This window comes from Trachurus japonicus, chromosome 11, assembly GCF_045865225.1.
Source record: "Trachurus japonicus isolate A0001 chromosome 11, Traja_1.0".
Classification (NCBI taxonomy): domain Eukaryota; kingdom Metazoa; phylum Chordata; class Actinopteri; order Carangiformes; family Carangidae; genus Trachurus; species Trachurus japonicus.
Genome location: NC_140917.1, coordinates 6,912,226 through 6,922,408, shown reverse-complemented (window position 1 = coordinate 6,922,408; position 10,183 = coordinate 6,912,226). Strand labels below are relative to the sequence as shown.

The 10,183-nt window shown below is 42.5% G+C and overlaps 1 pseudogene across 1 annotated transcript; it reads left to right on the top strand.

The window, feature by feature from the left end:
• Window positions 1–1,314: 1,314 nt before the first annotated feature.
• LOC146978082 (uncharacterized) lies at window positions 1,315–9,492 on the top strand (annotated as a pseudogene). The gene is made up of 8 exons (XR_015037012.1): window positions 1,315–1,363; window positions 5,027–5,293; window positions 5,661–5,942; window positions 6,276–6,580; window positions 6,991–7,114; window positions 8,037–8,308; window positions 8,786–9,064; window positions 9,167–9,492. The product of XR_015037012.1 is annotated as an uncharacterized LOC146978082 (transcript).
• Window positions 9,493–10,183: the final 691 nt, after the last annotated feature.

The following is a 10,183-nucleotide window of genomic DNA, read 5'->3' as shown; positions in this document are numbered from 1 at the left end:
ACGTGGGTGGGTACGCGGGTGTATGTGTGTAGGCCTACAGAGAAAAACTCACGCGCAGCTGCACGAACCAGCGTAGCAAATCTTTTTTTTTTTATCACTCACGGCCTCTATGCTCACGGTAACAACAGAGGAGCATCTTGATGTAAATAAACAATCTTTGGCCGCTCGTGTGACCGCTCACAGCTTTCCCGCTAGAGTTTAGCCTGTCATGGCTTGACTGCTCGACTTCTGGGTAAGCTACAAACACACCGATGGGATCAATGTGAAGGCTGAAGTTTCCTGCTTTCATTAAAAAAGAATTACGTCGCTATCATTCTCCGTTCCGGAAATAGCCGCGAAAGAGTACGGCTTTTTTTCCCCTCTCTCTCTCTTTTTTTTTCTTTTTTCTAAAGAGTACGGATACCCCCGTTAACGCCGGTGATGACGGCGATCTCACGGGCAGCGGCTCTTAATATTGACGGGCGGGTCGGATCCGGGTTGAAGTCAGAAATAAGCATGGGTGACGGGTCGGGACACGGGCTCAAAAACCTACGGGTGGGGCGGGCGCGGGTTTCCAAAATTGGACCCGTGCAGGACTCTGCTCTGAAACAACAAACCTGAAACCTGACTGACAAACACTCACCAGGGACCTCACATGGGATGGAAGAAGTCAATTCTTTGATATGTGTCACGTTGCCCAGCAGCTAATAATGTTTTCCCCATAATTCTAATTTTATCATTCATGTTGTGTTGATTGTAGCTACTTTCCTGTTTTACGATGACTCCATAAAATTACATGTAAACACTGAAAACATTGTTAAAATCTTCTTTTTTTATTTGTTTGTTTTTTCCTGTGCAGACATCTTAACTTTCTATTTTTGTTGCATTAAAGAAAGCCAAGACGTTGTGACTTGTGTTTTTAATGAACTGAGTGAGTTTATAATGATCACAAAGAAGACAAGTGGAGTCGAGCTTGAGCTTCATACTCAACTGTTGTTGACCCTGATCATTTGAGTTAAAAACAGAAACAAGTCAAGCAGGTTTTTGTTCCTAAAGAAACAGTTAGACTGTGATCAGTGTGGACTTAGATCATGTTCAAGGTGTTAAAGTTTCTTTGTGGTAAATGTGATTTGGACTTAAGCAGCAGACAAGCTGTGACAGACAGTGACCTGAACTTTACACATGGATGTTGACTCCTTGATCAGCTGCAGGGAGCTACTCACAGATGAGCATGTCTGAAATATGCACTGACTTTATCACAACCAGGAAATAAATGTGAAATGAACCAACAGATTTTTGGCTGTACTTCAGTCCAGCTCCGTCTGTCAGAGCAACATGAAGAAGTTCCTGATACTGCTGCTCTTCTGCCACGTAGCTCCCACAGGTAACATCATTACATTTACTTATGTATATTCTAATATGATTTGTTGGTAAGACCATATAACTTTTCTCAACCTATCCTCCCACCTGTCATTCCTGTCCTCATCTCCACAAGGCCTGCTTCCATCAACAATGCTGTTTCCAGTGCTAGACCCTCACTAGTGAAACGGAAGAGGCACAGGGGACCTGACCCCCGTTACCTGCGCTCCCTCCCACAGGTCTTGGCAGCTGACAGCAGTGGCCCCTCCCGCCCCCTCAAGATAGCCCTGTTAAACGCCCGTTCAATTAACAATAAAGCCTTTATCCTAAATGACTTATTTACCTCTAAAGGCCTGGATCTCCTCCTCTCGACAGAGACCTGGCAAAAAGGTGATGATTATGTCTCTCTAAATGAACTCTGCCCCCCTGACTGCTCTTTTATCTGTGCACCCCGGACCATAGGCAGGGGTGGGGGTCTTGCAATTGTGCATAAAGACTGCCTCAAAATTCGCAGAGTAAGCCTCAGCTCTCTTGCCTCCTTTGAAGTATTGCTGTGTAAAGTCGGTCGTTCGAATCCTTTTCATTGTGCCTTAGTCTATCGCTCCCCAGGAGTAAATAGTGTTTTTCTGTCTGATTTTAGTGATTTCTTAGTGTCTATTATCCACCATGAGAAGATCCTCTTAGCTGGGGATTTTAATATCCATGTAAATGACAGCAGTAATTGCCTTGCCTCCAACTTTCTAAATGTTACCGAAGCTTTTAACCTGATTCAACACATTTCTGGTCCAACCCATGCAAAGGGAAACACGTTAGACCTTGTTTTCACTCTGGCTTTAAATGTCGAGTCTGTCACCATTGAACAACCCTCTGTAACTGATCACTCGTGTGTCTTATTCAATCTCTCTTTTGAGGCTGACCCTGCTCCAGTGCAGCAGGTAAAAACCTCGCGAATTTTAAATAGTCTCTCAGCTGAAAATTTTACAGCCGCTTTTAACAGCAATGTATCCTCTCTGCAATCCCTGCAACCCCCCCACAAAAGTATTGACTGCATGGTCCATGCTTTCAACTCGCACTGCTCTGCTATTCTAGATGATATTGCCCCCCTTACAACGCGTAACCTCCCATCTGTAAAACCCATCCCCTGGCTAACGGATGAGATACGCTGCCTCAGACGCAAATGCCGCCAATCTGAGCGACGGTGGAAGTCCACGAAGCTGCAGGTGCACCGTTTGTTCCTACAGGAGCTATTAAGGGATCTCAACAATAGCGTAAAGAAGGCAAGGGCCGCCTACTTTGCAACCCTTATCAAATCTAGTAGGCGAAACCCAAGGGTCCTTTTCCAAACCATAAGTACAATTGTCAGCCCCCCTCTCCCTGTAGTCCCAATTGCATCCAACCAGGACTGCAATGATTTCCTCGCATTTTTTGTAAATAAAGTCTCTGATGTGAGGGCCAGTATCACCGCCTCTACAGTCCCCCGCCTCTCCTGTCCTGCTAGGCAGGTTTCTCTCAACAACTTTGCCTGCATTACTCTGCAAAACCTCATCAAGTTAGTCAGCTCAATGAAATCCTCCTCCAGCCCCCTAGACCCCATCCCCACCTCCCTGCTGAAGGAGGTCATCGGCTCTGTTGGCCCCAGCCTGGTCTCTATCATCAACACCTCACTGCAATCAGGTTGTGTTCCCTCCTCCTTCAAACAAGCTGTCGTCAACCCACTTCTCAAAAAACCCAACCTAGACCCATCACTGCCTAAAAACTACAGGCCCATCTCCAAATTGCCATTCATCTCCAAAATTCTTGAAAAAGCTGTTGCCAACCAACTCTCCTCCTTCCTGGCCAATCATGACATCCTAGATAAATTTCAATCCGGTTTCCGTCAGAAGCACTCCACTGAGACAGCCCTCCTCAGAGTCTCCAACGACATCATGATGGCATCCGATGCTGGGGAATGCTCCATTTTGGTATTGCTGGATCTGAGCTCAGCCTTTGACACCGTGGACCACCATATCATGTTAGACAGGCTTAAAGACTGGGTAGGTGTCTCCGGGAACGCCCTGAAATGGTTTGTCTCATACCTATCTGAGAGAAGCTTTACTGTTGCTGCCGGCCCTCACACATCTGTTCCCGCAGCATTACACTGTGGCCTGCCCCAAGGCTCTGTGTTGGCTCCAATCCTTTGGGCTCTCTACCTGCTCCCCTTAGGCCCTCTAATCAATAGTTTCAAATGTATTTCCTATCATTGCTACGCGGACGATATCCAGCTATACCTATCTTTTAAACCAGATAACTTAGAAAAAATAAATGTTCTCTTAGAATGCCTAGCTGCTATTAAGAACTGGATGGCAGGCAACTCCCTCCAGCTAAACCCAGATAAAACTGAGGTTCTCATTGTTGCTGCTGACCCCATCGTAGCCAAGGTGACGGCCCACATGGGGGCCTTAAGCTGCAACATCCGCTCCAGCCTGAGAAACCTCGGCGTTTTATTTGATCAAAACATGCTCCTTGACAAACACATCAAAACCCTATCCCGCACCTGCTTCTTCCACCTCAGAAATATTGCTAAACTCAGAACCATGGTATCACACTCAGAACTCGAACTGGCCGTCCACGCTTTCATCTCATCAAGACTAGATTACTGTAACTCACTGTTTACCTGCCTCAATAAATCATCTCTGGACCGTCTACAACTAATACAGAACACTGCCGCCAGGTTACTAACTCGCTCACAGAAGTCTTGCCATATCACACCTATCCTCCGCGCCCTACATTGGCTCCCCATAGCTTTCAGACTCCAATTTAAAATTCTGGTAACCACTTTCAATGCCCTGCATGGGTCTGCCCCGGCCTACATCTCCGACCTCCTCCAGCCCTACTCCACTAGTCGGCCCCTAAGGTCCGCCGACCAGGGGCTCCTCGCTCTTCCCCGGACCAACCTCAAAACAAAAGGGGGCCGAGCCTTTCGTTCGGTGGCCCCCAGACTTTGGAACGCTCTTCCCCCACACTTAAGAGCTTCTGCGTCGATTGAAGCCTTCAAGGCGCAGTTAAAAACGTACCTGTTTCGACAGGCTTTTGAACTGCATGGCACTTAATTACTGTTGTTGCTTTATTCTTTGTTGCTCTTCAGCTATGTATATACTGCATTGTCTTATTATGTTTCATGAAGGACTCTGCTGCTCTTGTTGTGTTGTTTTATTATGTTTTGTGAAGCACTTTGTGACTTTGTGCTGTGAAAAGTGCTATATATATAAAGAATTATTATTATTATTATTATTATTATTATATAAGGATATCCTTTTTAAACCCAAGATACCGTCTGTGTTCAATGACTGCAGAGTTTCAGCTGTCAGAAGGTGAATCTATGTCACACTAGGTGTCCTGCTAATGTTACAACTGAGTTCAGTGCTGTGTTTGTTGTTTAGATAAGAAATGTATTAGGTAGCCTATTATAGTTAAAAGAGACATCATCAGCAGCCTCAGGTGTTTGGATGCAACCGCTTAGCAAGATGTACAACAACAACAACTGCATTAATTTACAATCCAAATCAAAACTCATTATTCAGTTTGTTGACTTATGTGTATTCAGCAATTTACTCCTGGTGCAATAATAAAGTCTATAATGTCTTTTTTAACTAATTGTTATTTATCAAAAAACTGATTATATTCAAGTTGAATCCTCTTTGTCCAACAGTCCAACACTCACTGAGGTTTTACGCCATGATCTCCTCTGGACACCCAAACATCCCTGATTATGTGACTGTAACAAACATTGAGGAGGTTGAGTTGGCGTACTATGACAGTAGCATGAAAAGAGTCGAGCCCAGACAGGACTGGCTGAGAAATTTAATTGAGGATGATCGAGAAGAGTGGGAAAAACTTACTGGGGACGGCATAAATTATGAGAAGCTGCTCAGAGTCGACACGGACGGTTTCAAGAAGCAGCCAAACCAAACTGACGGTATGTTTCTGATAAAATGTTCACTACCTCATTTATTGGTTTCTTCCTGTATTTCACTTTACATAATAGAACAGAATAAGTTGTATATGATAAATGTAACAGGGAAAGGAATAATATCATTTGTGGTCAGAACCTGGTTCTGTTGTCCATCCTATTTCACTGCTGTGTACTGTACTGTACTGTAAAGGCCTTTGATGAACATCTATGATTTGTGATATTAGACAACAACTTGACTTGAACACATCTTAACTTCTCTAGAATCTGTTGTTGTCTAAAAACAAATGTCTCCAGATGAGTTGTAGTGAAATGACTTATCAGTGTGATGAATGACAATCTGTCTCTTCATCTCACTCTGTCTCTGTCTCAGGTCTTCACATCATTCAGCAGATGTTGGGCTGTGAATGGGACGATGAGACTGAAAAGGTTGATGGTTTTTTACGATACGGTTATAATGGAGACGACTTCCTGACATTTGACCTGCAGACTCTGACGTGGATCGCTGCAAACCCCTGGGCTGAAACCATTAAACAGGAGTGGGATGGAGATACAGATAAAAGTCAGATGTGGAAGAACTTCATCAACAACATTTATCCTACCATGCTGAAGAAATATTTGAAATATGGGAGTGGTTTTCTGCAAAGAACAGGTAGAGAATTAATTTACAGAGAATTTATTCTTTATGTGGACTTTTTAAAAGTGTTTTTTGTTATTTTAGCCACAATTGGATATCAAACTACCAACCTTTATTTATAAAATAAATAATTTTTAAAGTATCATCAGTACCAACTGTGATTCCTCCTTGGCCTTCTATTCAACTACATTTTACTTTACTACGTTTTATTTTTTTTAAATGATAGTGTGATACAGTAAACATTGAATAGAATAGAGTACAAAGCTGATAATTGAGTATTATTATCATCATGAAGGAGACACTTACACTCCCATTTTGATGATGATCTTGTCTTTAAAATCCTCCAGCCCCCCCCCTCAGTGTCTCTCCTCCAGAAGACTCCCTCCTCTCCAGTCAGCTGCCACGCTACAGGTTTCTACCCTCACAGAGCCCTGATGTTCTGGACCAAAGATGGAGAGGAGCTTCATGAGGACGTGGACCAAGGAGAGATCCTCCCCAACCATGATGGATCCTTCCAGATGAGTGTTGACCTGGACGTCTCATCAGTCAAAGCTGAAGACTGGAGGAGGTACGACTGTGTGTTTCATCTCTCTGGAGTGAAGGACGACATCGTCACCAAACTGGACAAAGCTCACATCAGGACCAACATGGGAAATGTTGGAGTCAGAAATGGTCAAGGTGATAAACAATTTAAACTTTTTTTTCCACATTCACAGAGAAATAATCTACAACATAAATCACATTACCTTAGGATACCTAAAAGAAAACAATGTGTTCAGCTCTTTGGTTTCATTATAGCCAAGAAAATCCTGCACATCTGTTGTGTCTCTTCCTGGTCTGCAGCGCCTCACTGTGGAGAAAAGCTCAAAGTGCAAAGAGTCAAAAGACTCACTGACAATCTGTAAAGCTTCATCTATATGTTTAATTCATGTTTCTGTCAGTAAACTGATGAGGTGATGAGTGGATGAATGTGACACATGATGAACACATGACTCTCTGCTCTAACCTGCTTCACCTGCACATTGTGTGATGATGGTTTTGTTTCTTTGTGTTTTGTTGAACAGAGACGTTCAGTAACACGACCATCACCGTCGTTGTTGCAGTGCTTGCTGTTGCAGTGGTTGTTGTCATCGCCATTGTTTGTTATGCTTTTGAAAAAGAAAGGAAAAGAGGAACAGGAAAGAAGACAGGTGAGAGAGTCCAGCAGCTGAGTGGATGTTTGTGTCCAGGCTGCAACACTGAGTCAAAATGTGATAAAGCAACAAGTGACAAGACTCAAGAGAGATCTTGTCTAAAATGCTGGTTAAATTGACTTCCCACAGTTTGACACTAACAGTGTGTTTCTGATCTTACAGCTTCTGAAAACAACCCTGAACAATGTGAGTCTCTGAATAAAGAAACCTGTTTGACAAACACTCATCAGTAACCTCACACCACTGACCTCAGTGATCTCACATGGGATGGAAGTAGTCAATTCTTTGATATGTGTCATGTTACCCAGCAGCTAATAATGTTTTTCCCATAATTCTAATTTTATCATTCATGTTGTGTTGATTGTACTTTCCTGTTTTACGATGACTCCATAAAATTACATGTAAACACTGAAAACATTGTTAACAAAATCTAATACATATAAATAAAGATACAATTTAAGTAGATAAGGCTGTAGTCTTTTAATTTATTTCAAGAAGCTCCTGATGAACAGACTGATCACAGAGCTGATAGATCTGTTAACATAAATGAAACAGCAGAAAAGACTCTGACCTTTGATTTGTCCAGTTATATGTCTGTTCATATAAAAAGGTTGTTGTTTTCTTATCACAGAATCTGTGAATCATTAGATCAGATTGTACAATAGGCTACCTGTCACAAGACTCCACACCTAAACACAAACACTTCAACCTCCCCTCGTGAAGACAAAGCGATTTTAACAAAACAAAATGGAGAAATTACTTACTACTTATTTCTCCTTCTCTGTCACAGTTCATCAGTATAGGATCACATTACTTTCTGCTCAGCTCTGGATGTTGCTCCTGTGTCACACTGCTGCACGATTTTCACTTTTAGGATTTTTAATAATAATAATTTAAAAAAAATGTGTCTGTCCCACAGTGAAACACACCATGAAGTTTCTCTTTACTCTGTCTTCTGAACCCACAAACCTCCCTGAGTTTGTGGCTGATGCTCTGGTTGATGACATTCATGTAGGTCACTGTGACACCAACACAAAGAAAATAGAACTAAAACAGGCCTGGGTGAGATTACAGTAGCACTACACGAGAACTCGGACCACATGCAGTGGTACAAGAGAGAATGTTTCCAGAGTCTGCCTGTCTTTAGAGGCACGATGGACCAGGTCAAGCTGCGTTTTAACCACAGTGGAGGTAAGTACAGTCTCTCTGTATTTTGTTATATTTAATGTTTTGCTGTCAAACAATTGTCAATCCACTGAGCATCAACATTAAATCGTCAGTAAACATTAAGGAGGGTGAAGTTCAGCTAAAGCTTCTCATAACCAACTGAATCAGTGTCAGTGACTCTTCGGAGTAAACCAGTCACTTTGTGTTCATCTTTGTTGATGCATGTTACAAACTAAACACATCAGAGTCCTGAAGTTCTGCATCTTCACACTCTGGAAACAGACTCTACACATGAGGAACTTCATAGACTCTGTCCTCTCCTACGTCCTTTTTCTGACACCAAACTGACACGAGGCCACTGCTCTTCTGTAACTAACACATTATAATGAATCTGTCTTTGACACTGAAGAGGTCGAGTTTCGTTTACTTGGTCTAGAAGGTCTAAAACTGATCATCTTCCCAGAGAAGACATCATCTGTACATTAACTGTCTCTGCCTCAGGTGCCCACATCTTACAGTGGATAAGTGGATGTGGATGGGACGATGAGACTGGACAAGTTACTGCATTCAATCAGTTTGTTTATGATGGAGAAGACTTCATATCAATGGACATGAAGACTCTGACATGGATCCCTCTGAAAGAAGAGGCTGTCGTCACCAAAAAGGAATGGGATGCTGACAAAGGGAGAATCAAACACGTTGAGAACCTCATAGTTAATATTTGTCCTGAGTGGCTGCAGAAGTATGTGAAGTATGCAAAATACTCTGTCATGAGAACAGGTATAGACTGACATGAATCAATTAGTTTGATGATCACAATATTGACATAGACCAAACAGACTGAATCACCACTGTATTACCCCACCCCGTCCCTCTCCCCAGCCCCCCCCTCAGTGTCTCTCCTCCAGAAGACTCCCTCCTCTCCAGTCAGCTGCCACGCTACAGGTTTCTACCCTCACAGAGCCCTGATGTTCTGGACCAAAGATGGAGAGGAGCTTCATGAGGACGTGGACCAAGGAGAGATCCTCCCCAGCCATGATGGATCCTTCCAGATGAGTGTTGACCTGGACGTCTCATCAGTCAAAGCTGAAGACTGGAGGAGGTACGACTGTGTGTTTCAGCTCTCTGGAGTGAAGGACGACATCGTCACCAAACTGGACAAAGCTCACATCAGGACCAACATGGGTAAGAGTGACATCAGCAGTTGAGCTCCAGCACCATCACTCTAGAAGAGACCGTCTTTAGGGGAAAGTCACATGAGAATTCAATAAGATAATGAACAAATAGTTTCATTTATGGAACAAGTCAACCTGCATGGACTCTTCACATGATGTTTAACCTTTGGGTGTGTACTTGTACACTGACAGTGTTCGTACTTCTTCACACCGTTAGTCCCATTCACATACATTCATACAGCTCTTGAACCTACATGCCAACAACTGTTGGATGGCATTATATTGTATTACACATTTTCTCCGTTTCCCACATTAAAATAAGCTGTTTTTCGTATGCAACTTTCTTACAACAAAAAAGAAAATAAATAATAAAAACTGCTTAATCTGAACCTGCCTCTAGTTTCAGAGACTTTTACCAGACCTTTCAGAAAAAACAAACAAAAAAACAGATTTTTGTTATTTACTATGTACTATGTATCAGTTTGTTTCTCAACAGAGAGATAAACAAATATCAAATGTAGCCTACTGTTTTTTCTATTTTCAATAAAGTCTCCAATTTTTTAAAGGTTTGTGTCGCCATATGTCGGTAAAATGCTTCTTAATTTGCGGGGTATTTAATTTGACATGGATACCAAATTACCACTGGAATTATATTTTATTTCCATCTTATTTCAGTCACTGTCACTGAGTTTATGATTCACGTTTCTGTGTAAAGTTCAGTGTG